General features: G+C 43.1%; 1 long non-coding RNA gene across 1 annotated transcript; it reads left to right on the top strand.

The window, feature by feature from the left end:
• Positions 1-516: 516 nt before the first annotated feature.
• LOC146015344 (uncharacterized) lies at positions 517-4,969 on the top strand. Its single transcript, XR_014448273.1, has 2 exons — positions 517-851; positions 1,023-4,969. It is a non-coding gene; the product is annotated as an uncharacterized LOC146015344 (long non-coding RNA).
• The last annotated feature ends 1,031 nt before the right edge of the window (positions 4,970-6,000 follow it).

Below are 6,000 nucleotides of genomic sequence, written 5' to 3'. Positions count from 1 at the left end.
GGGCAAAAAACCCCCTGAACATAGAAATGTCCCCCCAAAAGTAGTTGACGCCACCCCGCCATCAACGTGAACCCGAAGCGTGGCGAGCGCAGCGCGCCCGCGAGGGGCGGCGGTACGCGTCCTCCGACCTTTTCATGCCCTACTATCCACTAGGGCGTGGAGTGAGAATAGAATAGTGTAGCGAGCCACCGAGCCCGAAGCGTGGCGAGGGGACGCGGATACCTTCAGTTATACGCGTCCCCTCGCGGGCTTCCCAGGTGTCCATGGCGACGCGGACACCTGGGAAGCCCGTGAAGGGACGCGTTTACCTGTGAAGGTATCGCTGCGCTCGCCACGCTGCGCTCGCCACGCTTCGGGCTCGGTGGCTCGCTACGCTCGCCACACTATTCTATTCTCACTCAACGCCCTAGTGGATAGTAGGGCATGAAAAGGTCGGAGGACGCGTACCGCCGCCCCTCGCGGGCTCGCTGCGCTCGCCACGCTTCGGGTTCACGTTGATGGCGGGGTGGCGTCAACTACTTTTGGGGGGACATTTCAATGTTCAGGGGTGTTTTTGGCCCTTTTACTATTGTTCCTATGCTGATTTGGGTAAATTTATCCATTTAACATTGTTTCCTATGGTAAATCGCGGTCATCGCGGGTAAATTGAGGCATTTAACATTGTTCTCTATGGGAAAATCGCGGGCATCGTGTCTGGCCCATCGCACCCGATTTTTGTATCGGCCGCGATGGCCCCGATTTTACCCCCGATGCCCGCGATTAAAATCGTGGGCGCCCAGATAGGAAACAAGTACCAAAAATTTAAACCAAAGAAACCAGATAATGTGCAATACTGACACCTCCTGTTCTTGGTTAATTACGAAATTAATACGGAACGTTTGCTGTCCAAAGTTTTGTGCCAGTTGCAGATTCAAAGCTGAACTAAGAAATGGCAATCTGTTATCTGTATACCTGGTGCGGTAGCGCTTAAGGGATAGTAGTGCAGGATACGCTCATTAGGTCTACAGCAACTAGGTCGACAGGCAACAAGGTCGACATGGGTTTAGGCCAACACGAGCATTAGGTCGACATGGGCAAGGTCGACAGTCAAAAGGTCGACATGGGGTTTTTCACAGGTTTTTTTTTGAGCTGACGTGCCAACAAGCAGTATTTCATGCCCTACCATCCACTAGGGCGCGATGGGAGAATAAAATAGTGTGCTGAGCGTAGCGAGGCACCGTGCCCGAAGCATAGCGAGTGAAGCAGTGCACTTCAAACTGTATCCATGTCGACTGTGTTGACATTTGGGTAAGAAAACAATGAAAAACCCAATGCTTGGGGCGACCTTGACCCATATCGACCTTGCTGCCTGTCGACCTAGTTGTTGTAGACCAAACGTTTAACACCCAGTAGTGCCTGCTGCCACCTGACAAGGATGGGACATCTGTCCCTGTATCAGCAGTGATATACAACAGGATTGCTATGTATAAACAACCTTTTTATTTGGTTTCCGATTAAAGGGCTGAACAGTAGATCGACACACAAAAAGTTGATGTGGAAATGGGCGACACCTGAAAATGTCATTATCATTAATTTTTCACAATTTCTGGGTGTCCATGTCGACACCTGAACACATGAATGCCCAATTAGTTTAGTGTGTACCCTCACATGGCTTGCATGCTTGGCACACTTTTCCATTCCCAATCAGAGTGAAAAGTCCTGGAAAAATCATGCCAACCTTTTCATTTGCCGACCTTTGTCTTATGTCGACCTATTGACTATCTAGCTAGACACTGACCAGTCACCCAGATAACTTTTTGTTTACTGTATATACTTAAGCTTCAATGACCGATAGTTGGTCATTTACATTTGTCACATCTTGGAATACAATGGGTTTTACCAATGTAACATGAATAAAACGGGTTTTTGTAGTTTTGCATTACTCCACCTGCTAAATCAGAGCTGGCCTGGGCGGATATCAGTGGGCGTGTGTGTGTCCTCAGTGGGCGGGTGTATGTCCTCAGTGGGCGGGTGTATGTCCTCAGTGGGCGGGTGTATGTCCTCAGGCTCATTGAGAGCTATTGGAGTCCTGGATTTGGCTGCCATGCTCCTAAACTCTACAATACCCCTCACATAAAACTAGAATATGTATAGTATTTTCTGGCTCATTATCTTTACAGTTCCTTGTAATCTAAAAGCTTGTTGCTACAGATGCATGTCGTGAATGTCTGTCTTAGAATAGAAATCTAGATTTATAGTTTATTCTTTCATTTTTACAGGAGTTTCATTATATAAAGATAGAAATCACTGGGCTTATCGGGTTATTTCCCCCCTCCCATTCTGGCAGCCGAGATGTTAATGCACATCATCAGTAGTGCCTAGATAAACAGGTGAGGACGAACTATAGCAACACCATCAGTACTGCTGTAATACATCTTCCCTACAGGGAGGAGAGCTGTGACAGTACATTGTGATGTTTGGCCCATGCATTTCAATCGGATTACATTTTTTCAGAATACGACCCTTTTAGGTTGTCCACACGTGGCCACATTGTCACTGTAAGTGGTCAATTTTTGTATTTGTGGGTTTATCATTGGAATGAAGGTAAGAGATTACATGGCCCCAAGGGCAACAAATTGATTTATTAAAATCATTGGAATCTCCAACCAAAGCCCTATCAGCCCAAAACCTGATTATTAGAATTTGCGCATGGAGTGATGTCTGGGTAATATTACTTAGTCTGTCGGAATTATGTATGTATGTATGTATGGTTTTTGGATTAGCCAACCAATCAATGCTCAGCATGGTGCATGTGCACTTTAAGCACCTCTAGTCACTCTCATTATAGGGCTAAGGGGTGATTTTCCCACCACCTCAGAAATCATGGCTGCCCTTGCGCAATGCTTATCTATAGAGGAGGATTCTTACACTTGTTTTTGGAACACTGGAAGTGTAGCAAAGTAACTGATCTATAGGCTTCTGTTTCCTATACAACATGGTGAGACTGAGGGCCGGAGTCTGTATTATTTTTGTATCATGTGCTTGTTTTATTTGTTCTTGGCTGCAATAACTCTATTTGAGAATATCATTACACTATACATACCACATTGCAGTAGTTGGAACATACCTGCATTCTGATTTATGCACCATTGTTATACAACTGTTTGCAGTGGGCACGTTACACTAATTCTGTCTATTTACAGTATTGAGGTATCCAATTATCGGCACCTATTGACTACTGGTAATTGTTTGACAGATACGCCTCAGCAGGTGAAACTAAATCCCCCAAAGCAACAATGTTTCCTGCAAAAACAGGGCTGTGCTGACAAAAACACACAGGTTACATTGAACCTTTTGTGTATTCATGAGAATTACTTTTTTACTGGCGACATGGTATAGCCTGTATAAAAAATATTGGTGAAACAAGAACAATTGTGAAAACTGACCATTTTATTGGAGCTAATTGGATAACCCTTTATGTTTATTTCCTGCCCCACTATTGTGTCTTTAGCCTGGGGCATTTGTCATGTTGCAGTAGCAGTGTCTGTATGTTTGAGCTAACATGTACTGCTGCCTTTAGCAGGGCCACCTGTGTATCTGGCTGTAATGGATGCACACATTTGATTTACACAGTTCTTTCTAGCACTGAATTGCAGATTCTGTAATGCATTATGTAACACATCAAGAAAAGGCAATCTAGAATCATTGGGATACTAGTGTTCATTCTAGCACCATCTTTGAAAACCCAGTTCCTCTGGGTCTGGTTTGCATATCAGTGCTGCATATCAATGCGGATCTACAGACCACACTGTGCTAGAAGCACTACAGCAGACAGCGACACCCCAGCCAGGACAGAGGAACTGCATGGGTTTTAAAAGATGGTGGCTGCTAGAATGAACACTAGGATACCTAGCATGTACACCAACAGTTCAGTACAAAACGGGGGACAACATGATTTCATTGGTCTCTTCCAATGGTCAGATGGATTCCAAACTGGCTGGTTAGTCAGCTCCTGGTGAAAATAACCCGGATGTATGTATCTCTGTGGTAGAGAATTAGACTGTAAGCTCCCTTGGAGCAGGCACTGATGGGAGTCTGTATTCTATGATGTATTGGTGCTTAATAAATAAATGTAACTGCTGATCTCCCTGTGTGTGTGGAACTGACTCGGACTGGATAGGAAAGTCAGTGTGGTTAATGTTATGGATCATCTTTACTCTACAACTTTGATGGCTCAAGTGAGAAATCCCCCTGTACACAATGTAACACACTCCCGGCTTTACCTATCAGATACATTAAATGCAGCTAACCTTTTTAACTACAGTATCCGCATTAAAGGACCACTAACCCTAACATACACGCCCCAAATACAAGGCCATGTGTATGTTCGCTGGCCTATTAATTCTGTGTCGTATTGTTCACTGCTGAGTTTCGGGAGCTTATTGCTGATATTGAAGTGGTGATTGTGCCGGGGGTATTTGTGTTCACCCAGCAACGTGCTGTCCCCGTCCTTATAGCAGAGGCTCCTGTCCTCGCTATGACCATTACATATCTTAGCTTGGGATCAGTAGCTCTTTTATGATAGACAAATAATATTAAGAGTCCTCATCTGAATTGTTATTCAATAAATGTATATCCCATACAGACAAAGCACCTACCTAGCTGTAGTAACGTACTTGGGGAGCCACTTAGGGCCAGGCAGCTATTCCAGATACCCAGCGGACTCTCCTATAACTGTGAAATGAACGATAATACATTATATTCTGGGGTTTATTGTGGAATGTTCAGTAAGAAACCTTAAGCGTGTCTATATAAAGTTGCCTTACCCATGGTACTGGTCTCTTGCATTTCTCTTACATAGTTGTAGAATAGCTTTTTGACAATCATAATGATGTTCTACTTCTTTAATAGACTATGCCACATGTTAATATCTTTGGAAATTTAACCATGTGTGATTATTTTCTAAACCAAATAAAGCTTAATAAGATGATGCAGTGGGCTTTGTGTTGTGTGTGTGAAACTTTAGTTTAACTTTGACATCTGTTTTTTGACTACACATTTTGGAGCACTTGAATATATAATGTTTACATTTTTTTTTTTTTTACACATTCGCCAGCAGGGGGCCGGGAGCCACTCACTAGATATTCACTGCACACTGCTCCCGCTCATTATATATGCATGAGCGGGAGCAGTGCAGTGGCTCCCTACCCATGTCCCCTGCCAACTCTCCCAGTAGGGCAGCTTGTGCTGCAGGGGTTAAAATTCGCCGTCAGGGGCAGCGAATAGGGTGACAGGGAGCGCTGGCCTGCGAATCCTAAACCCGGATTCGCTGCACATCGCGTAATTTATCATTGAATACTGCCCAAAGGGTTAAATGAGGTTATTTGGAGTGCTTTACATTATTACTACAGGTTGAGCATCACTTATTCAAAATGCTCTGGACCAGAAGTTTGGATAAAGGATTATTCTGTATTTCGGAATATGTTTATATTTCAATGAGGTATTTTGAGGTATCTTGCATTTATGGTGTGTGTGTGTGTGTGTATATATATACACACATCAAACACTTGAAATACACACAAATATAATTTATTTGTACTTTGTTTCATTACTTTGCATTAAACAAAGTTTTTGTCCTATTTCAGGTACTGAATTTGAATGCCAAGCAATCATTTTCTTGTACAAATTTAGTTCCAATTACATATCATGTCCTTAGTAGTGCCAGTTACAGATGTCCTTAGTAGTGCTTTTACAATAAAAAAAACACATTCTCGAAACTATGGATACTCAACCTGTATTAATAATAAAAAAAAGCCATTTACAGTGGCTGGGATGTGTGGATAAAGGACAAAATGTTGAAATGGCTAAACATACTATGCCATATCTATTGGTGAAAAACATTAAATGTCATTATTCTACTGTTTCCTAGAAGGTTTCTTATCAAGCTATTCATACCTGGTCATTTGCACTTTCCCACATTCCAAAAAGCTTTCAATTTCAGGGTAATGTAAGGCAAATAAT

Source organism: Crinia signifera, chromosome 1 (assembly GCF_055691185.1).
Source record: "Crinia signifera chromosome 1, ASM5569118v1, whole genome shotgun sequence".
Lineage (NCBI taxonomy): Eukaryota > Metazoa > Chordata > Amphibia > Anura > Myobatrachidae > Crinia > Crinia signifera.
Note: the sequence above shows the minus strand (reverse complement) of the source record. Positions and strands in the feature narration are given on the sequence as shown.